Source organism: Desmodus rotundus, chromosome 1, assembly GCF_022682495.2.
Source record: "Desmodus rotundus isolate HL8 chromosome 1, HLdesRot8A.1, whole genome shotgun sequence".
NCBI classification, from domain to species: Eukaryota; Metazoa; Chordata; class Mammalia; order Chiroptera; family Phyllostomidae; genus Desmodus; species Desmodus rotundus.
In genome coordinates, this window is record NC_071387.1 from 210052755 (window position 1) to 210075929 (window position 23175).

Below are 23175 nucleotides of genomic sequence, written 5' to 3' on the forward strand. Positions count from 1 at the left end.
CCTTTTGGAGTCCCTGGGTCCCACCAGAAGAGGAAGAATTGTCCTGGACCACACATTAAATACATTGTGACAGGTAATCACAAAAAAATCTCATAACACTTTTTTACGATTTTCTGTTGGGCCGCGGGTTGGACAGCCCTGCATCGTTCATACACTTCACTGACGTTGGTTAGCTACAGGGCTCCCCAAATTGTAGCTCTCCCAAGGAGCCCGACTAAGCTAGGCCGGCCTGGCCACATTCCAGCTGGCACCGCGACCCGCTGCGAGGGGTACGGGAAAACCACCTGCAGACAAGGGACTACTTGAAACTGATCTGTTCCTGTTCTCATTGTCTTCAAACATCGTGCAGTGCTACATGTTCTATAAACACTGGAGAGAGGTGTGCCTGTCCCTCCGGAAGGGACATTCTGAAGGAAGAGAAAGAGCAGGTGTGGGAAGATATGTTTAAACAAGTCTGACTCTGCTTTCTCTCCAACTGGCGTGCACCGGGCTGATGCGTCTATTTATATTTCATCTCTCAGGCGTGTTCCCAGATATTTTTAACCAGTTGTCTATCCCCGAAAGGTTCTCTTTGCCCAGGGTGTCTGCGTGGTGACATTTGGGAAAATGGTACGGGATCTCTATTTTGTACAACTGCGTGCAAATCTTCGACCATCTCAAGATGAAAAATGTAATTAAAAATAACACTCACTTATTCACGGCCCACTTGCGGGAACGGGGTTTTGAGGCTGTACCAGCCTATGTCGCAATCCCCAGGAACCACTGAGCTAGTTTGTCTTCTCACCCCCGCAGAAGGAAACGTGGCATCCCCGGGGCTGCTGTGATTAGGACCCTGCTTCTGTCAGGCAGAGCTGTCGTTTCCTCGCGTAAGGAAGAGTGAGTGGAGGCCCAGGAGACGGGCCTGACGCCTCTTGCGGGAAAGAACGCGGGACAGAACTGGTCTGAACAGCAGGACAAGGGAAACATGCTCCGGTGCCGTCGCTGTCGCTGTCTTTCAGAGACTGCTCACCGTTAGCACCAAATAGTAATTAAAAACCCATCTAAATAAACAGGGTCCTTTGGGGAGCAACAGCTGACCCAGGACCCCAGAGGGGAGGGGGAATTAAAAGCCTGACCTCAGCTGAAGGCGTTTCTAGATGAAAAGCGCCTGATGTTTACCCCCACTGAACAAGCGATTGGAATGTGTGTGAAATATGTGCCTTTCCCCCCAGATTTATCAGCCCCGTGACTTTGTATTTCAGAGTCAATACCGAAGCGCCGAGCAGGCAGGGGGTGCAGCCACTGTCCCCCCCCCCCCCCCCCCCCCCGCTGATACACAGCACGTGCTCCTCACCTACATCCTCGAAAGTGAAGGTTTCAGGAGCTTATTTAGCAGCTTGTCAAACAACACCGAGGGCGGAAAAGGCAAGGGCGTTCTAGTGAGTGACTGTAAGCCCTTCATGATTTAGTGAACCCGTCCAGACTCAGGGCAGCCCGGAGATTCGGACTCAGGAGCTGATGTCCATGAGCACCGATGGCCTCAAGTGCATGCCCGATCAGTTCCAGAGGTGTCATTGACAGGCATGCAGGGAAAGTGTGACACACATGGCCACCAAACGCAGCCACATTTGTGGGAGCATGGGCAGGTTCGTACCAGAAGCCACGCTCTCTAGACCCGTAGACATCACATGGGAAAACGGCTGCTTTCCCAGGCTCACACACTTATGCCATGACCCCCCAAGACAGCGGAGCAGCTGAAGGCCACTTCTCTCAAAGGCAGAAATACAGTTCCCTTAGGAAACAGACTGTCCTGTGGTATCAGGCCCCTTAAGTGGCCACACTTACTGCATCCGCTCGAATGGGTGGGACAGGCCATTGAAAGCAGCTGGTGCCCCGACTGCTGTGCTGTGGGCCCCTGTGGAGCTGTGAGTCCCATTCAGACTTGCTGCTACTGTTTTATCGCTGCTTCCTTCTGCCCACCACCCCCAACGGTCTTCGAGGTGGACAAACTCCGTTTGCCTCTTCTCAGGTCAGGAAACCAGCTAAGGGCATCATGGGAATTTTCCTCTTTTATTCCCTGAGGCTGACGTGGGTTCACGGCCTGACTTAAGTGCTTGTGGGGCAACCATGGGACCTTGGGGACATCAGGTGACTTCCTGAGCTCCCATTTCCTCCGCTGTAAAATGAGGGTCCCGTGGGATTCGGAGGGGATGTGGCTGCAGCACCCAGCACAGAACGTGGCCCGAATCAGTGGTGGCCACCATCAGATCATGCACAGCAGCGGCTTGGTTTGAAATTTGTCTCTACTTTGGATGACCTCCCCATAATACACCGAAGACAGAAGATGACAGCCTCCCGCTGCCTCTCCACCTAGCCATGTCCAACCCGTGTGCCACGGGAGCTTTTAAAACATGCAATATCTGTTCTCTCAGGGGCACTGACCTCTTCTCCCTCAGCCCGTAAAATAAGAAAAATGACAACAGCCAACACAGCATTGGCCATCTGTGTGAATGAAGCTAAATTATACCTACTTTTGTCAGATAGGCAAAACGTATATTTTTGGTGTGACGCAGAATTTTAGGAATCAGTTTACGCGTGCCCTGCGATGACAAAGGTTGAAAATCGCTGATGTAGCAAACCAAGCCCAAGGTCGGGTTTGTGTTTGACAGATAAGAGACGAGATAGTGCCCTCCAGTGGTAAACAGACAAAGCACATGAACGCTTTTTTTAACTTAGGATTCCAGCTGAAACTGATCACAGAAATTCAATGCAAAGCTACAGGGGTAAAACATAATTACTATTTGGACAGGATTTTAACTTCACTTCATCTTGTGAAACAATGAAATAAAGGAAAGCGTCCTTATTCACTGTAAAACTAATTGCGATGGGATCATGTGAGCGACTAAGGGTCAGAGCCAGAAACGACTTCCTTTTCCAGTCGGACGCCAGCCGCTGGGATCCGGCTCTGTGCTCGTGAATAAGCTGGGACCGGATGTGATTCCGGTGGTTCAGTGGGGTGGGCTGGCACACCCCTCTCCAAGTGCATGTGGCAGCACCTAGCAGATTATTTCACGAGATTCTTTTTTTTAGGAAGAAGGAAATGAGCAGTCGAACCTGCTCCAGTGGTTTTCTCTGAGCACCAGTTGTTATTTACAGAGCTTCCTTGAACTTGACATTAGCAGGGCTGGTCCCGGGCAGCTCCTGAATGCTCAGAACCTTCATTTCCACCAACGCCGTTGCCCATCACAGTCAGCCTGGGAGGTTGAAGGTAGGGGGTTAATGAATGGACACTGAAGCTGGGCTGGGCTAAAGCCCACCACTTACTGACCACGTGAGCACCATGCCTTGTCTTACATAAAACACCGGAGTCAGTACTTTGCAGGTTCGTTGTAAGGACTGGTTAAGCTCATGCAGGGACAGTGATTGATTGGAACAGAGCCTGGAAGAATTATTAGTGAGCAGCTGGTGTGTGCTCCTCCGTCTCAGTATTATAGAGAATGCACCGGAAGCTTACAGTCCACTCTGGAAGACCTTGCTAGAGGGGCGGGCCTGGACCCCCTGTTGGTTGCTGAGGAGGGCTTTTCCTCAAGCACCCCCTGCTTCTCACATCTGTGCTCGTTCTCACCTGACCTTCACTCTCCAGTACATCCCACAATCTCGTGTGCTCAATAGCAAGGACAGTAATTGGTTTCCACCTGCCAGCCGTTCGGTTAGGTTCACCACTGGCTGAGAGCTCAGTCTGAGAGGCAGAGAAGTATTTATTGAGAGGACCCCACAGACCCCAACAGGACATACTGACCCACAGAAACCATTCACTGCTAGCGTGTATGGTGTGAACCCACCATGCAGAGGTTTCCAGAAATGAGAGTTGGCCGAAGCAACAGGAAAGGGTTTCCCAGAAGGGGGGCTCACAGGCCCCTGGGGAATGGGATGGAACTGGGGCGGTGGGAGGGAGGAGAAGGGACCCTTCTGTAAACCAGGTAACTTTGTTCCCAGGGCTTAGAGCAGTTTGTGCTTCTATGCAGTCGGAATAAACGTGAACTATTGGTTAAACTGAGAAAGTCATGTTCCCGTGTGACGACTATGTAGTGACACAGGCAAGCTATGGCCGAGAAACGGGGACGTAGTTCCTCGCTGCCTGGTTCTCCAAACACACATGACCCCACTGCCGGAACGTTCTGAATGCTTTACACGTACTAAGGCACTAACCCTATGAGACAGGTATGTCACAGGTATTACCACTTCCTTGCTGTCACCCTGAGGGTTCCAGAGCCTGGAGAGAGGGCATCTGTCCACTCCATTCTCTCACGACATCCTGCTTTGTGATGTCGGGGTCCCGGGGTCCTTCCTTGTGAAGGGGCGCGGTGGAGAGACCAACCTGGCCCCAGGGATGGTGTGGCCTGCGGAGGCTGCAACACCAGGCTGAGAGGTAGGTGGGGCTGGTCAAGGGAGGGTTTGAGAAGCCGGGTGCAGTGGTTTGGACGGGAGATGAAGAGGAAGGGGAGGTTCGTGTTGTTTCTCAGAGTCCACATACAGGTGAGATTGTATGGTGTTTACCTGTCTGACTTATTTCACTCAGCACAATGCCCTCTAGGTCCATCCGAGTTGTCATAAATGACAGGACTTCATTCTTGTTTATGGTCAAGTACTATTCCATCACACACACACACACACACCCCCCCCCACTCCCCCCTCACGCATTTGTCCATCGATGAACACCGAGGTTGCTTCCAGATCTTGGCTACTGTAGCAACGCTGCAGTGAGCACAGGGCTGCGCACATCTTTCAAGCTGGTGTTTTGGGTTCCTTTGGATAAATACCCAGACGTGGGATTGCTGGGTCAAAAGGCAGATCCATTTTGGGGGCCCCTCCACACTGCTTTCCACGGTGGCTCACCAGTCTGCAGTCCCACCACCAGTGCAGGAGGGCTCCCCTCTCTCCTCATCCTCACCAGCACTTGCTGTTTGTGGACTTATTGATGATCCACGTTCTGACAGGTGTGAGGTGGTGTCTCATTATGGTTGTCATTTGCATCTCTTTGATCATTAGCGACATTGGGCATCTTTTCATGTTTGTCCTCTTTGAAGAAATGTCTGTTCAGGTTCTTTGCTCATTTTGTAATCAGACTGGTTGTTTTGGTTGTTAAGTTGTGTGAGTTCCTTACATAGTTTGGATATTAACCCCTGATTGGCTGTATCATTGGTAAATATCTTTTCATTCAGTAGGTTGTCTTTTCATTTTGTTGGTGGTTTTCTTCATGTGTAGAAACTTTTTAGTTTGATTAAGTCCCAAACAGAAACATAGTCACAGGCAGAGAGAACAGACTGAGAGACGCCACCGGGGAGGGAGTCGGGGGCTGGGTGAAAAAGGTGAGGGGTAGTAGCACAGACAGGGGTGACAGAACATCCACAAAGCTGTGAAGCCCGGCGTCGGGAACACGTCGGGAATACCGCAGTGACTATGCGGCGTGTCGGGGGCGCACTGGACTGGAGGCGGCCACTGTGTGAGGCATGTGAATGTCAAATCACTACACTGTAGTCCTGAAAGCGATACAATATTGCACGCCACCTGTAACTGAAACACTGGAAACTAAAACCAACTGAATGAAAAGAGAAGGTGACCCCTGTCAGGCTCCTCAGGAGCAGTTGGCAGAATGGCCATGGAAATGGCAGGATGCGGCAGAGCTGACCCTCCACGTGCCGGCCGGGCCACCGGGGCAGGGCCTGGGGGCCACGTTCTCATCCTTCCTTTCCAAGCGCCTGCCGAGAAGCCAAGCAAGGAGGGGGTGAGTCTGAGATTTCATGTATACACTTGAGAGCTGAAACCACGCAATGGGAAGCTCCCTGGAAAAAAAGAGATGCGGAAGGAGGCAGAAGAGAAATGGCAACGAAAGAGGGGAGGCGGGCAACCCCAGGCTGTGGACGTCAGTCGAGCTGTACAATGGAAGCAGCCCCGGCCAGCTACTTCAGAGAGGTGGCGGAAGATGAGAGCTGGCACAAAGCCAGGAGATTGTTTTAGAATGCATTTTCTGGGGAGACATTGGCTAATAACATTATGTAAGTTTCGAGTGGACATTTCTCTGACACACCCTCTGTCTATCGCGCTGTGTGCTCACCCCCCAAAGTCCAGTTTCCTGTCGTCACTGTGTATTTGACCCCTGCACCCTCTTCCTTGTCCCCCCCACCCCTCCCCTCCGGTCACCACCATGCCTTTGTCTGTGTCTGCTGTTGTTTATGTTTTCTCGTTTGTTCGTTTGTTGCTTTCAGTGTCTTATCCCACATATGAGTGAAACCAAATGGTTTTTGACTCGTTCTGTCTGACTTGATCCCCCTAGTGCGACACTCTCAAGACCCACCCGTGTTGCCGCAAATGGCAGTATTCCGTCTGTCCGCAGGAACATTCCGTCTGTCCGCAGGGCCGAGCAGCGTCCCACTGTGTACACGCAGCACACCTCTCCCCGCAGTCCTCCAGTGCAGAAGGGCACCGCGGGTGTCTCCAGCTCGGCCACCGTGAATAGGGCTGCAGTGAGCACAGTATGTCTTTACAAAGAGGTGTGTTCAAAGTTTTTTGGGTAGACGCCGGAAGAGGGGCTGCTGGGTCCTGTGGTAACTCTATTGTTAATTTTCTGAGGCGCCTCCACGCTGTTTTCCATGGTGGCTGCACCAGTTTACATTCCCACCAGCAGCGAATGAGGTTCCTTTATCTACACAACCTCTCTAACACTCGTTATTGCTCGTCTTATTGAGAGGCCAGAAAAACCCGAAAGAACAGACAGAAAAATTACTGCATCCCATGCGGGAAAGTAGTAAGGCAGCACGGTCAAGACAGTACCCAGAAACGTCCACCAGAGGGCACCTTCCCTGCAGGCCCACTCGGAGCTATTACTGAGGCACATCATTAAGTTAGTGAAGGAGCCGCAGACCAACCAGCCCAGTGCGTGATGGAGGGGAGGGGGACCGTATCAGTGTGGGGGACCCCTGACATCATAGGGACTTTGGACAGGGCGGGAGGGGGGCTGGAGGCGCGGAGTGGACAGGGTGGGGCACAGCTTCCCACTGCGTACTTCGTCATGGAGTTCTGAATCATGTGAGTTTAATGCCTGTTCAACACATGTACAGTAAAAACAAAGTCGAAACCCAGTCCCCTGGCCTTGGCCTGGCTCCTCTGTGTCCTTCGGGCAAGAGGAGCCCAGTGCAGGGGGCCGAAACCTGGGCCGGTGTCCGGCGTGCCTGAGGTCCATCCCACGCCTCCACTCACCAGCTCTGTGAGCTTAGGAAGGTCAGGGATCCCCTGGGTCTCAACTTCCTGCTTTGTAATTTGGAAATGACAAGCCCCAAAACAACCCTTCTGGGGGAACGGAATGTTAAGTGTGATAATGTTTGTGATGCGGTTCACACGGCACTTTGAGTGAACTAGCACTTGGTGTTTTATACATGCATGTGATATACACACGTATACATACATATATTCATCCACATTGTTAACATACACACGTGTGTGTGTGTCTCCATAAGTGTGCGCACTGCAGTGAGATGACCGAGTGGCCTGTGTCCGCACTCTCTGCACCCACCTCCCTCCCCCGTTCCCGCGCAGCCGGTACCTGTAATTCATTCGCATTTGTACCTCGAGTTCGGTGCACTAGTCGCTCGAGCAGTGCTGTTGGTGGATGAACTAAGCACGGCCAGTCCCTCGGGCCCTTTGAACAGCGAGGGGGAAGCCAGCAGGAGCATCCTGAACAGTCTCCACCGGCTGGCAGCTCCTGCAGTGGGTTTCACCGCGGGGCCCTTCCTTCCCCGTCCCGCATGTCCGGGAAGACCTGAGAAGTACGCATGGACCCGTCTGAGCAGAGACGGAGAGTCTTCGCTCTCCCATCACAGGCGCCCCTCAGACAGACCGAAGGTTGGACTAAGGACAAACAGCGCCCCCACACTGGCCTGCTCAGGGACCCCACGTACCACGTGCACTTGGGAAGCTTCAGGTCCAGGCGGCATGTACGTCTGCTGCTCACGCTTGGCTTGTGTTTTATGGGAGCCCAGTCTCCTGCGAGCGGCACAGACCGACAATACTGAGAAGTTCCTTTGGACTCGTTCTAAAGGAGAAGAGCCGCAGTTTGTCTAGGCAGGAAGACTCGCCTCCTCCCTGAGCAGTACTTTGGCTTAGCGTGGACCTTGGTTCCGCTGAGTCCCACTGAGTCCTGCTGACACGGAGGACGGGCCTGGCTGTCTCACCGGGGCAGATTGCTTGTCCCCAAGGGCTTGGCTCTGACAGGCCCTGCCAGGCAGCGCCGACGCCCTCCTCAGACATGGGAGCAGCAGCGTGGAGCGTCTGCTGGTGCCCGACCCCCTGGCCCCTGTGTCCAGGTGTGAAGCCCAGGCCCTGAATGCTCCGCCTGGATGATGACGCCTTGTCCTTTAACTTAGTGAAGCGTGGCTGGCGAGCGACATGCTGGCAGGTGCAGGTACGCGGCAGGGGACTTGACATCTGCAGCGTGATCAGGTCTGGTGCCTGCCCGCCACCATGCAGAGTCATTGTGCCCTTGTGGACCATTTTCCCGATGCCAGGCGTTACATCCCCGTGCCCGGTCGATTCTGTAACTGGGAGTTCATAGACGATAGTGCTCTTAGAACACAACGCAGGTTTACTGTTTTTCTGCTGCTTGATTTGGCCGTTAGACTCATCTCCAGGTCCTGGCACCGTATTTCACATAGAACATGGATTTACTTAGATACACTTATATGGACCCTTTACATACCTGTCCCGCACGTTCAGAGGATTCTTTGCATTTACAAGGAATTCACTCACAAGATTTCCGCAAACAAGAAGAACAATTGTCCATGTTCACAGCAAATGTTTTATTTCGCTGCATCTTAGCCTTTAGAATTCATCCGCTACGAAAGCAGCATCTGACGCGTGTGTGTGGATTCACTGAGGCCGCAGTGCGTGCCTTTTCCTTTTGCAGGGCTGTCTCTGTGTTTGTCTCGAGTCCGGTTGGCGGCCAGGGACAATGGCACTCAGCGGCTCTGCAGACCTTTGTGCGGCCTCGTTGATGTCGGGCCAATGAGAAGTCACCTGGTCCCTCACCTGGACCGTCCCGCCACGCCTCCACTCTCCCCTCAGTCTTATAAACACGCTCTCTTAGTTGGGCTAATGGGCATAGAGCGGGATGGGAGAAATGTTTGATCACAAGCACCCCGCCTTTTCCTGTTATGACAGGGGACATTTGAATGACATTTGTCATCATCAAGGAGGAACTGGAAATGCGTGTTTGTCCCGATGTCTGCTGTGTACCTGGCCTGGCCTCCCTGAAGACCTTTCACGTGTCCAGGAGGCGGAGAGCCCGTGGCACCCAGCGCCACCACGCAGGCTCCGCGCTCCTTCTCCTTCTCCAGCCGGGGTCAAGGGGCCATGCGGACTTCCAGAGCGGGTGCGGCGACCTGGAAGCCAGTCCAGTGAGTGCTGCCCTGGGACTCGTGGTATTTGATGCACGTTTTAAGAATCGGGACACTTTATGCACAAATCAGGATTTCTGGCTTCTTAGAAAAAGCAAGCCATATGGCAACACGGGGCCCTTCTTTCCTCATGAGACCAAGGAGGACTGAGTCTCCGGTCGCCTGGAGGTGGGAGGGCTCGCCTCAACTCCCCAGGGCCCCCCAAGTCCCGCCCACTTCCTCCCCCTCACCAGGCCTGTTGGCCTCCTTGCCTGTCCCATGGGGGTATCGGAACGGGTGGCCTCTTACTTAAAACATTGTTTGGAGCTCACATGCTATTTACAGCTCGTATTTCGGTGACGGGTCTGCTGTGCAGCATCTCCTGTGTGCTAGATGCCCAGAGCAGCACATGGTTTTACTGCGTCTGAGGTGTAACGGCCAGGCCCCTGGAGCGCTGGGCTGACTTCGTTCTCGGTGTGATGAATGTTCCCTTAGGTACCAAGTCGGCTGCTATCCCAGAGGCTTCAGTCAGTGTGCTTGGGCAGGTGTCTTAGAGAAGATGGTGAAAATCTACCCCTAATTTTCATTTAGGTTTTCTTGTGTGGTTGTTTATTCTGCTAAGTTTTCTTCTCCTTACTTCTTTGAATTTAGATTCTCCTGCAGTTTCTGACCTTCAGGGAAAGGTCAGTAAATGGAGTTCTGATGTTAATAAGATAAAGGCCCCCTTGGAATTCATCATCAAGACAGACAGAGCTGCCCTGGGGGAGAGACAGACAGACAGAGCTGCGCTGGGGAGAGACAGACAGATGGAGAGAGCACTTCGGTGGGAGGGCTTCTCTCTGGCCACTAGGTTCTTTCCCCTTTTCTCTTCTCTCCCCGATAACCTATATTCCAACTTTATGAATGACTTTTTTCCCCCCTGAGGATGAAGATGGAAGATTCTTTCCACTTCCATATCCAGGATCTGAAGCGCTCTGGGTGTGCCCCCAAACCTCTCCTTCGCTTCTTCTTCCCAAGTGGGTTCATGTCCCCGCTCCTGTGGGGGCTTCCAGCTGGCAGGAACCGAGTCCCCCGTGTGCCTGCCGTCAGGATGGTTGGAGAGGTGGGTATGAACCAAGGGCAGCGCCAGCCTGGAAAACCATGACCTCCGACCCTCGGAATGTTCACCCCAAAACCCATCAGGGGGCAGACGCGTAGACTGGAATGAGTCCATGACCCAGCGGGAGAGTGGCCGCCGGAGCGCGGTGAGAACACAGGGGAAGGGGCGCGCTATTCTGCCAGGCTTGCCAAGAGCAGCTTCGTGGTGGAAGAGGCACAGCCTCAGCGGAAGGTTCACAGACAGGTTTGCCAAGCAGGTGGAAAGAGGGGGGCACCCAGGCAGAGGAAGGGGTCTGTGAGCAACAAACTCCAGGGCCCTACTGGCACACAGCCTGCGAGGAAATGGGGAGGGCGGGGAAGCTGGTATGGCACAAGTGGAAAGTTAATGATTTCACGGCATTTTTGAGGACCCGGCCACCATCCAACAGAGTGAGAGATACAGCCGAGACGCAGGGTGGTGACTTGGATGGAGAAGAGGGACCGACTTCAGGGTACAGGCAGGAGGTGAGAGGCGGGGCAGCAGTGGAAGCCGGCTCTACCAGGAATGTGTCCACATGCCAACATCAGCATCGGGGGAGCCGACCAGGAGGCGGCGGCCTGGGCTCGCCTACGGGAGTGGACCCTGTGAGCCCACTGAATGACTTCTTTGGCTAAATCCAATGATGCTTTTGATCTTTTTCCGATGTGACTTTTTCCCTCTCTTCCTTGAATTTTTTCCCTCTTGTTGTCTAAGATGTCATGCTCCTAAGTTTCCTCTGATGTCTTCGACCCCTGCTTCTGTGCACGCGGAGGAAGCGGAGCGCTGAAGGGGGCCGCCTGTCACTGGCCTGTGGCTCCTGGCTCTTGTCCACACTCTCTCTCTGGTCATTTCCCACCACATCGCAGACACTCAACTATCAGTACAAAGAATGAAGGTGGCCGAATGGGTTTTGAGGTCTGGCTTCTATCAACTGTCCCAGAATAAAAGCTATCCTCTCCCCTTTCTTGCCCCACTGGAGCTTAAATCAGTCAATTTGGGGGTGCTGCTTGCTTCAGAAAGCCTTCTCTGCCTACCGCCCAAACTCCCTTCCTGCTCCCTCAAGTTCCACGCTTTCCTGCTGCCACCGCCGCATAGCACTCGGAGCCATGAAGCAGGTATCTTCCTTATGCCCCGGTGGAAGGGAGGCAGGGAGGGCCCACTGGCAGACTTTCTGTGAGAGAGACGCAGAACGGATTTGCAGCTGGGTGTGGAGCCCAGAACGTGGCCACGGCCGACAGCACCTGGAACCGTCCACATGAAGCTACTGCGGTGACTGCTTCTGTCCCGGGAGACGTGGGGGGACAGGCTCTCCTATGTCTACAGGGGCTGAGGTGGAAGGTGGGGGAGTCTTGGGTCCAGGACACCGAGGAGCCGGGAGGACTCTGGTAACTCACAAGGACTCGCGCTGCCGAAGGGAACCAGCTAATAACCGCGATGCAGAAATGCTGGCTCCGTGCGGCCACACCTCCCGTCAGGGATCCACGCGCATCTTGAACAAACGAGAAGTGATACACACTTTAAATGCGGCTCAAACTAAACAGAAGGCTGGATTCAGGCCTTGGCTTGACAATTTCTGACTCCTGGTACCAACGACGGAGGAATTCCACTCACAAACTGTGAATTTGGGGGTGTGTGTGTGTGTGTGTGTGTGTGTATAGTGACGAGGGGAAGGAAAACAGAGGCCATGGTTCAAAAGGGGACGGGAAGGAAGCCCACGGGGCAAGGCATCTATAAGAGGACACCGTTCTACACCCGCGCTAACTTAGGACACCGGGGAGCGGCTGCCAGGCCGTGGGAGCTGAGTCAGGTTCTTGGCTCAACTGTGGGGCAGGAGTAGCCGCGTGTGACGGCACGGTGCCAGGGAGTGACGGTTTGCTCAAGAGCGGGGGAGGGTTTTTTAGGCACTTGGGGCGTGTTCTCCACTGTAAATACCACTTGGGAGACGCGAAGGCCGCAGAGTCCAAATGTGCAACTGTGTCTACGTCAGGGAGCCCTCACTCACCTCCAGCACGCGTCACACCATCTGGGAACCTGGTACCAGGAATTGGAGTATGTTTTAAACTATACTAAAGTACTTCTACACTGAGAGCATTATACAACACCAAATGGAATTACTACTTCCCTGAATCCTGGTATAACCCCATGAAGTGAGTTATTTTTAGTCCCATTGTGCAGACTAAGAAAGGTTCGGAAAGACTCGTGTGTTCATTCATTCGCTCGCACGGTTATTTGGTTGAAATGCTGGGCGTACGGTGGTGCACGAGGCCGGTAAAAGACCCCTGCCCACGTGGAGCATACGGTCCCATTGAAGCCGAGCAAGCCGGGCAGACGCAGGGACACAGCACGTGGTCTCAGCCCCTCTTTCCTTTCTTTCAGACACAGCGCCCTCTTTGAATCCGGCCTTCCATCGAATCTGAGCCACACAGCTTCTAGCAAGTGGTCAAAATGGAGCCATAATAGCAGCTTTGAGGAGCCAGCAGAGGAAAACCTATGATTCAGACCAGGGAATTTCTCAGGAGAGCTGAGTAGCCGCTGGGCCAACCCCAGGCAAGTGACCTCAGCAGAGACCACCCCCACCCCTATCTCTGCGGTTGGGTGTTCTCTGTGACAGCAGAGATGATAAACTCTGCTCTGCCCACAGAGCAGACACAGCAGGAAATAAGATTTTAAAAGGTGGAAGTGCCTATAAAATCCTACGTATATATTGATGTAATTCTTGATACATTATACAAAGAGGTTTCAAGTAAAATATAAATATAGTGCCATTCACAACACTATATAAATAGCCAGATACCAATATAAAGTAGTCAATGGTGACATTTCCAGCAATCTCAGGGAATTAACTGGTGGGGGGCTGTTCTGGGTGACAGAGCGAACTGCAAGGTGGCTGACTTAGGAGGGTCGCCAGGGGCCCTTGGAAATGATCCCAGCTGACAGCAGTGGGTCACCGGCAAAGGGACCCCGTCACAGGAGGAACTCAGAGAAGACCTGACCCCTAGGAGGCAAATAAGGGGTCCCCCTCCTTCACTCACTGAACGAACCCCCATGGGGGGTCTGCCATTGTTGCACCCCCAGTGCCCAGAACAAACCCGCTGTCCTGAAAGGTCTGCTTTGTAGTGGGGCGGCAGTGAAAGTATGGATGTGTCTGTGTTAGGTGGCAAGTGCCACAAGGACAGTGAGTGCTGGAGGCGGGGAGAGAGGGAGGGAGGGCTATTGATGGGGATAATTAAAGGCAGCTGCCTCAGAAACCTCGCAACCTCGGCGGCCTGCCCAACCAAGATTTCTTCTCTCACGGAGTCCAACCGGGGCTGGTGACTCCGGGACCCGGGCTCCCTCCACCCCACTCCCGGGCTCTCCCAGGATGGAGGACAGAGGAGGAGCCCCACTGGTTCTGCACAAAGCAAAGTCTCCTCTCGGTGGCTCTCCGGGGAGCAGGGTGCCAGGCAGCAGAAGCCGCAGAGACGCAACCCTGAGGCAAGTTCCGGTTCTGGTTTGGCAGGGAAGTCGTCTGGAAGTTGCCACTCCATTCTGACGAGGTGACCAAAGTTTTGCCACCAGCAAATATGCATTTTGGGATATCGATTTCAAGCAGGTTATTGGGAAACAAAAGACTCAAAGAACCTGTGACACCGCCCCCTCTTACCCGTCTAAAGGAATTCAGACAGAAAAACCTGCTTCTAGGAAGAGAGCACCGCCTTAGCATCACAAAGTGGACGAGGTCTGGCAGACGGAGAAACCGAGTACAGCCCGTCCTCAGACCCCTCTGCGTCCTGCTGTCCCTGAGTGGGCCAGCACGCAGTGTTTAGGTCGTGCTTGCTCTTCCCCCCCCACCTGCAGACTGCCAGCCTTCCCTCTGCGCTCCCACACCCTGGCGTTCCACTCCCACGCTCACCCAGAGGCACACAGCCCTCCACCGCCCAGGGCATGTACCGGTCTCCTGTTCTCGTGCCCCCGCCCGCTCTGCACGCACATCCGGAACACATTTTGGACCTGTTCTCCTGTGAATCTGTCTCGCGTTAATTTGATGATTAGCCCAGCCAGAAGGACTTCAAAAGTGGGAGGAAAGTTATTTTCTGACCCCTCTCCCCACTAACAAGAAGTAAAGAGCTTTTGAAAAAGCTGAAAAATCAACTCTCAGATCTGTAAGAGAACTGAGGTCGCAGGGCGAACCACTGAACCCGAGCTGGCGAGACCGATGGGAAGATGTAGAAAATCACAGCTTACCAGCGTGGAAACTGCTGCAGGAACCAGCGCTGGGGTGGGAACACCTGCAACCCAGGACCGGCTGGGAGCTCGGCCTGCACGGCTCCAGGGAGACCCCGCACTCTCAGCGGTTTTACTTTCGGCACCTCTGCCAGGTTCTCACAGTCAAATCAGAGAAAACCTCCTCTGCCCCGGCTGGGGAGAGGGGCCACTCTGGAATGTGCCGGAGCACGGAGCACGCTCTTCCCGGAACAAGGCCTGCCCTCAGGGGAGACTAGCTCACCAGAGACTGGTCCGCCGCGGCTTCACCGGAACCTCGCTGACCCGGGGAAGAGAAACGGCGAACTCCGGCCCAGTCCGGCCACGCTGTCTAATAAAAAGGGGGCAGGAGGCTGGAGAAGCACGTGCCAGCCTCCCTGTCCAGGGGCTCGGGCTCAGCAAATGACTCAGGCGCGTCACCAGACTAGAACATGCTTCCCTCCCCCCTTACCTGACCACACGGCACTAACACCTTTTTACTGAAGTTCATTTTACCCAGCACGTCGTGTGGCTATCGAGAAACTACTACAAGGCCTACTAAAAGGCAAAAAAAAAAAAAACAAAAAAACAAAAACCCAAAGGGAGAGAGGGGGAGAGAGAGAGAGAGGAATCGGGAGCAGATTCATATACTGGGGTAGGGATGTTGGAATGATCAGATCAGAAACTGAAAGCAGCTGGAATTAATATGCAAAGGGCTCTAACGGGTACGTGGGCAACATTCAAGAACAGAAGGGAAATGCAAGCAGAGAAGTGGCTTCTCTGAGAAAGAGCCAGAGAAATGCTGGTGATCGAACCCCACAGCAGCAGTGAGGGGAGCCCTGGGTGGGCCTGCAGCAGAGTGGGCGTGACTGAGGGCAGAATCTCCGGGCTGGACGCTATCGCAGGGGAAAAGTTCTGAACTGAAAAGCAAACAGAAAAAACAAAACCCTGAAAAAAGACAACAGCATCCGTGAACGATGGGCAGCCATGGGAGGTATAACATAAGTGTGATGGGAATACCAGCAGGAGGAGAAAGAAAAAGAAATGTTTGAAACTGGGGCTGAGCACTTCCTCAAATTAACGTCGGACACCAAACCCCAGACCCAGAAGTTCAGAGGACAGCAAGGAGGGCAAATGCCCGGAAAAGAAGAAACTAAACCAAAAGTCTAGCCGGGGCACATCATTTTAAACTACAGAAACTGGAAGGTAAAGAGAAAGCCTGATAGAAGCCAGAGGAAAAAATACCTTACACACAGAGGAACAAAAATCAGAATTACCTCTCACTTAAAAACCATGTGTGCAAGAAGAAAGTGGAGGGAACTATTTAAAGTGTTGAGAGAAAAAACCACCAACCTAGAATCCTGTACCCTGGGAAATGAAGACTCCCGCAGACAAATAAAACGTGTGAGGGTCTGTTGCCAGTAGAAGTCTTGTAAGAAATGTTAAAGAAGTTAGGTCTTCGGAGAGAAGAAAAGTGATATAAGTTAGAAACGCATATCTACATGAAGAAAGCAGGAATACTGGAGACGGTAAAATTAAAACTTTCATTTTCTAGCCCTGACTGGTGTGGCTCAGTGGGCTGGGTTCTCTAGCACATCGATGTTTCTCTCCTTCTCTTTCCCCCTCCCTTCCCCTCTCTCTAAAAATAAATAAATAAAATCTTTCCAAAAAACCTTTACTTTTTCTTATTCTTAATTGATCTAACAAATATCAGTTTTTCAGAATATTGGGTTGGCCAAAAAGTTCATTTGGATTTTTAATATGATGGCTTAGTTGTCTTTAACCTCATTTGAAACAATTTTGTTAGATTGTATCATGACAGCTGTCATATCAGTGTGCATTTAAAAAACTTATCAAAATTGGTGAATTTTTGTGTAACCATTTTAATATTGAAGATGGAAGAAGATACACAATATGTTTGGCATATTATGCTTTATTATTTCAAGAAAGGTAAAAACACAACTGAAATGCAAAAAAAAGATCTGTGCTGTGTGTGGAGAAGGTGGTTTGCAGCGTTTCGTGCTGGAGATTTCTCACTGGACGCTGCTCCACGGTCAGGTAGACCAGGTGAAGTCGATAGAGATCAAATCCAGACAGTGATTGAGAACAAACAACATTCCACCACACGGGAGAGAGCCCACATACTCAAAAAATCCAAGTCAATAAAGTTATTGGTGAAAATGAAAAACGTGTTTATTATTTTATGGAAAAAACTACATGGGCTTCTTGGCCAACCCAATAATACTTTATTATGACAACACCGTTCAGCTACAGGTGCGTATGCATACAAGTCACATGTGTGTGAGTGCGTGTACACACACATGGCTGTGCTTATGTAGCCTGTGTCCAAGTGAAATGGATGAAAGCCACGACCCAAGGGCCGGGACTAGTGTTACTTCGTTACTCTAAGGTGCTCTACTCCCTGTGCGGCAGTATAGTGGTTGTGTTTTGTTTTGTTCTGTTTGTTTTATCTTTTTAAATAATAGGTTTTATCATGTCTGCAGTCATAGTATTCATTACATAATTAAAATAAATTTAATTCACAAATTATATCCTCTGCTGAAAAGAGTTTGCAAAAATCCCATTTGGTATGAATTAACCTTATTTTATTTTATCGTTTGTAAATATAGTGTTATTTGAATGAGACTTGGATTTATTGTAAATATGGATTGCAAACTCTAGATCGATTACTAAAAGAAAGAGTAGAACTGGTATGTTAAGAAAGGAGAAAAAAAATGAAATAATAAAATGATCAATGAAGGCAGAAAAAGAGTGGAAGACAGAAATGGAAATCAAGAAATTGAAAAGCAGTAACAATTACGGCATGTATCAATAATTACCCTATCAATGATTACTTTGAATATCAATGGTACAAATGTACCAATTAAAAGACATAAAGTGTCAAACTCAATCACAAAAGCAAGACCCAACTCTAGGTTACCGACAAGAAATCCACATGAAATACAAAGACACATAGGGATTAAAATAGATGTACGGAGAAAGATAACACTATGCTAACTAAGACTAATCAAAAGAAAGCAACGGTAGACGTATCAATTTCAAAAAGAGCGGACTTCAGAGTGAAGAGCGTTGTCGGGGAGAAAGACAGACAGTACAGGACGAGGGGCCCGTTCTCCCAGGAGACAGAGCAGGTGAGCTCGCACAGCGCCGTGTGGGAATACCAGACAGAAATGGGCAGAGCCGCAGGGAGACACGGATGCACCCGCCCCCTGGCTGGAGGCTTCGGGCCCTTCGCTGTCAGAAATGCACAGAGCTGCAGGCAGAGAATCAGCGCGCAGGGGAACCCAGGTACACCTCCAGTTCACCGCACAGAATGGGCGTGTGCGGACCACTTTATCTGACAGCAGAACACACATTTCTCTCAAGCTCACATGGACCATTCGCCAAAACCGACCACATTCTGGGTCATAAAACACACCATGACACATGAAAATAATAGAAATCATACAGTGTCTGTTCTTAGACCAAATGGAACTACATTAGAAATCAAGAGAAATATAGGCCCAAAGTCCCCAAATGTATGGACGTTAAACAGCACACATCTAAATAACACATCAGTCAAAGAAGAAATCTCAAGAGAAATTTAAAAATATATTTTGGACTAAAGGAAAAGACGACTTAACAAAATGTGCGAAGTGGGATTCAGGGAAATTCTATAATCAATCAAGAATAATCAATACAATCAAAAGCTAGTTCTTTGGAAAGATCAATAAAACCCACAAGTCCCTAGGCAGGCTAAGATAAAGAGAGAGGACACAAATTATTCATATCGGGAATGAAAGAGGGGGTACAACTACAGGCCCCGCGGGCATTAGAAGAATAAGGAAGGGCTATTGTAAACAGCTCCAGGCCCATGAGTGTGACGATCTAGGAGAAATGAAGCAATTCCTTGAACGACAATCCCCTAAAACTCACACGAGAAGAAATAAATAACCAAAATAGGCATGTATCTATTCAAGAAACTGTATCCACAGTGAATAACCTTCCAGAACAAAAGGCACAAGGCCCAGATCGGTTCACTGGAGAATTTTTACTAAACATTTAAGGAAAATATTCTGCAAATTCCCTACAATCTTTTTCAGAAGATAGAAGCCAAGGAAATCCTCCCTAACTCACTCCCTCAGGCCAGCATTATCCTAATACCAAAATCAGACAGACAGCAAATGCAATAAAAAAGAGCAGGAAATAAAAGGCATACAGGTTAGAAAGCAAGAAATAGAACTGATTTTGTTTGCAGAGGACACTATTGCCCATGTAGAAAATCCAAAACAATCAACAACAAAACAAACAGACAAAACCTTCCTGGTTACCAACAAGAAATTAGATTAAAGTGATTAAAGCGAGGGTGCCGGATGCAAGGCTAACTCAGAAAAGCCGCTCTTTTCCTGCGCACGCCAGCAACGAACACGTGGAACTGAGATTAAGAGCACAATACAGCAGACATTAATTAGCGCCGCCTCAAAATGAAAACACTTAAGTGTAAACCTAACAAAATACGTACAAGATGTACACGAGGAAACAACAAAACTCGGCTGAAAGAATGAAAGAACAGCTAAATGTGTGGAGAGAGAGCTCACGTTCATGGATAGAAGACTCAATATTGCCAAGATATCAGTTCTTCCCAACTTGATCGACAGATTTAATGCAATCCCAATAAAACCCCAGCCAGTTATTTTGTAGATATAAACAAACGGACTCTGAAGTGTGTGTGGAGAGGCCAGAGCCTCCAGCACACCGCTGGAGGAGAGGGACACAGTTCGAGCCTGACGCAGCGCAGTGGCAGCCTCCGGCAGCAGCAGTGCCCTCAGCACAGTGCGGGGTGGGTGAGCGAGCGGACAGGTCAGTGGAGCAGAGCAGGGAGCCCAGAGTCAGATTTACAGAAATATAGTTGACTGGCCTTCGGCAGAGGAGACAAATGCTGCCTGGACACTGGATGCACGAAAGAAAGAAAGAAAGGAAGGAAGGAAGGAAAGGAAAGAAAGGAAGGAAAGGAAGAAAGGAAGAAAGAAAGAATCTGGGCACAGACCTAAACCCTCCACAAAAGTTAACTTGGAATGGATCAGAGACCTAAAGGTAAAACGCAAAACCCTAAAACTCCTGGAAGATACAACATAGGAGAAAACCTACATGACCTTGGGTATGGCAATGACTTTTCAGCTATAACTCCAAAGACAGTGTCCGTGAAAGAACTAATTGATAAGCTGGGCAGTAAAATTAAATACTTCCGTGAAAGGCAATGTCAAGAGAAACAGGCAGGCCGCAGGCTGGGAGTGACATCTGCAAAGAACACGGCCAATAAAAGACCCTTGTCCAAAATATACAAAGAAATCTTAAAAGTCAACAAGAAAACAAAGAACCCAATTTAAAAGTGGGCCAAAGCTCTAAACAGACATCGCCACAGCAGACATGCAGATGGCAATTAAACACATGACCACACGCTCCATCATACGTCACCAGGGAAGTGCAGGTTGGAGCAACGGCGAGGCACCACCACACACTCGACCTAAATCCGGAGACTGACACCACCAAATGCTGGCGAGGCCGGGGAGCAACAGAAGGCCGCAGTCCTTGCTGGTGGGAGCACAAAGTGGTGCAGTCACTTTGACGAACAGCCGACAGTTTCTTACAAAACTAAACGTGCTCTGACTATACAATCCAGTCGTTGGGCTCCTTGGCATTTCCTCAAAGGAGCCAGAAGCTTGTGCCCACGCGGAGAGCCACACGCGGATGCGCACAGCAGCTGTGTGCACAATTGCCCAAACCGGGGAGCGGCCGAGATGTCCTCTGGGAGGTAACTGGATGGATAAACTGTGGTCCGCCCAGGAAGCGGAATATTACTCAGTGGTTAAAAAGCAACGTGCCGAAAAGCTATGACGGTACCGGGAGGAACCTTAAATGAGTAGACTGAGCGAAAGAAGCCAGTCTGAAAAGGCTCCACCTGTAGGCTCCCAGCGGTAGGACATTCTAGAAAAGGCGAAACCCCGGAGCCAGGGGAAAGATCAGGGGTCACCAGGGGTGGGGGCGGGGAGGGGGAGCAGGCAGAGCACTGGGGAGTCTAAGGGCAGTGACGCTTCTCTGCGTGACACTGTGATGGCAGATCCAAACCCGCAGAAGGTACGCCACCAAGAGGCAGCCTCCTGTCAGCTCTGGGGTCTGGGTAATTAACAGGGGTACGTCAGCATAGGTTCGTCACTTACCTACCACACGTGCTCCGGGGGCGGGGTTGACAGCGGGGGCTTCGCACCAGTGGGGGCAGGTCTATCTGAAAAATCTCTGTACCTTCTGCTCGACCTAAAACTTCTCTAAAAAAAAAAAGTTTATTAAAGAAACCCATGTCCCCAATACGCTGGGCCTGTTCCAGAAATAGCAGAGAACCCCCCGTGGCCTCTCTCTAGTGGAGATGGACGGAGAGTCCAGGCCACCAAATGCTAAGGGAAGAGGTGAGAGATACAATTGTTCAGGGCCATTTCATGGCCCCTAATGACTTCTTTTTACAAAAGCATAAAAATTAGAGTTGATTGTTATAATGTAACTATGTAAACTACATTTTGAAGAATATGCTCCGTTGTTTTAGAGAAATCTTTTAAAAGTATATTACTGTATCTCCTTCCCCGAGTGATCAGTTGTCAGTTCTAATACCTGAGTACGTTTTATAGATATCCCGGACCCCGTGGAGTAAGGTTTTTCCTGTCCCGTGGGTACCATAGGCACCTTCAATAGTCCGTCCCCTGTCCTTTCACAAAGCCTGAGGCCTGGCCTCCCACCAGACTCCCGAAGCCGAAAGCGTGGCCAGGTGCTGGGGCCGGAGACCACCGACACCCGCTAGTCCCTGCTCTTTGCCTCCTGGAGCGGCCCAGCGCGTCCGTGCAGGTGTTCACCCGAAGGCCCGGGTACTCACACCTGAAAGGGGGTGTCAGCCTCCCTGTGCCAGAGCCTGACACGCTGCCAGTTTTATGTCACTTTCATAAACTCTTTGGCCTAAGAACTACCTACCAGATGAACAGTAAGGGGGAAACTGAATGCACGGATCTTAAATATCTTAGCTGCTCACGAGTTAATACGGAGAGCAATTGTGTTGTAGGTGTTTAGTAAACGTTGGCTTCATGTTTCTGGCCACATACGTTGTTGACAATGAAACAGTGACCTCTGTTGCTTGCTGTGAGGAGAGCTCCAGTCCAGAGTTTCCAGCTAAAGATGTTGTTGTTTAGAATTCACTTAAGGAACTGAATTAAGGTCGTGCATTATAAGTAAACGCCGTGGGAGCAACTCGGGTGTCCTGGGTTGGTGGTTTCGTGCAGGATGCTTGGAATACCACGGCCCTCACAAAAACTGCATGCTCTCTGGCCCGTTTCCCAGACTTGCTTGAGAAGGGTCAGAAGACAGGCTGAAATTAATGGCATATGAATGCTGAACCCCAATGAGAGGCGTCTTCAAAGGAATAATTGGGCAGATTTAATAGAAGATTATGAGAAGACAGGCTTCGGGCAAATGACACACGGGGGGGGGGCGGGATATGTGAAACAAAGCAACTGCAAGAGCTGGAGTTGATTACTATTTCAGGAAGCGACTTTTAAATCTACTTACCTTAAAAATGATACAAATACAGCGAGAGCGCGCGCGCTGGAGAATGCTCACTGATCTCAGAGGGGCGGGGCGGGACCGCGGGAACCGTCCCGGTGCACACACCCCGGGCTGGGGCCTGGGGACCCACATTTTCTTTGTGAAGGCGGACAGGGTGTTTGCTCTCCAAGAAACAGCAGCAGCGGCAGCAAACCCATGCACGGGGTTCACCACGTAGACTGCCATATATGCACGTCCCCGTTTCCCTTCCCTCGTCTGCAAAACGGGGGTTACTCAGCATTGCCCTAGGAGGTGGGTACAACGAGGGGCTCACTCACCGCCACACAGGTAGGTGTGGTCAGCAGGTGGATTCAAGCGCAGCCCGGGCTGTCACTCCCTGCGCGACGCACGTTTCGGGGAGGAGCAGGGACACGTGCTCTCGGTGCGTCGCAAACTGCGCAGTACCGCTCGGTGTCACCCGCAGCTCCCTCCCGGCTGTGCTGCCCTGCTCCCCGCCCCGCGGCTTCCGCAGGCTCCGGCGTTGGCAGCTGGGAGGGCGCTGTTCGTCGGCGCCCCGCAAGGCGTCGTGTGTCTTCACAGCGCAATGGCCGGCCCTTGATCACGGCCGGAGCGCTCGGAGAGGGAGCTACTACCGGGGAAGCAAACACTGTGTTAACTTCCTTTTCAGGAGACGTTTTCTCACTTAAAAGCTTAAATAAGTCTGAGCCCACCCACTTCTGAACAGCCTCCCGCACCCACCAGGCCCCGCGGCGCCGGCTGTACCGCAGTGGCCACGAGGGGGCAGCGGCGTCGCGGGCCGGGCCGGAGGCGGGCGGCGACTCGGACGTC

General features: G+C 51.3%; 1 long non-coding RNA gene across 1 annotated transcript; it reads right to left on the reverse strand.

The window, feature by feature from the left end:
* Positions 1-5729: 5729 nt before the first annotated feature.
* LOC128779616 (uncharacterized) lies at positions 5730-23151 on the reverse strand. The gene is made up of 4 exons (XR_011650638.1): positions 22351-23151; positions 20964-21068; positions 7935-12013; positions 5730-7795 (listed from the first exon to the last, which is right to left on the reverse strand). It is a non-coding gene; the product is annotated as an uncharacterized lncRNA (long non-coding RNA).
* Between the last annotated feature and the right edge of the window lie 24 nt (positions 23152-23175).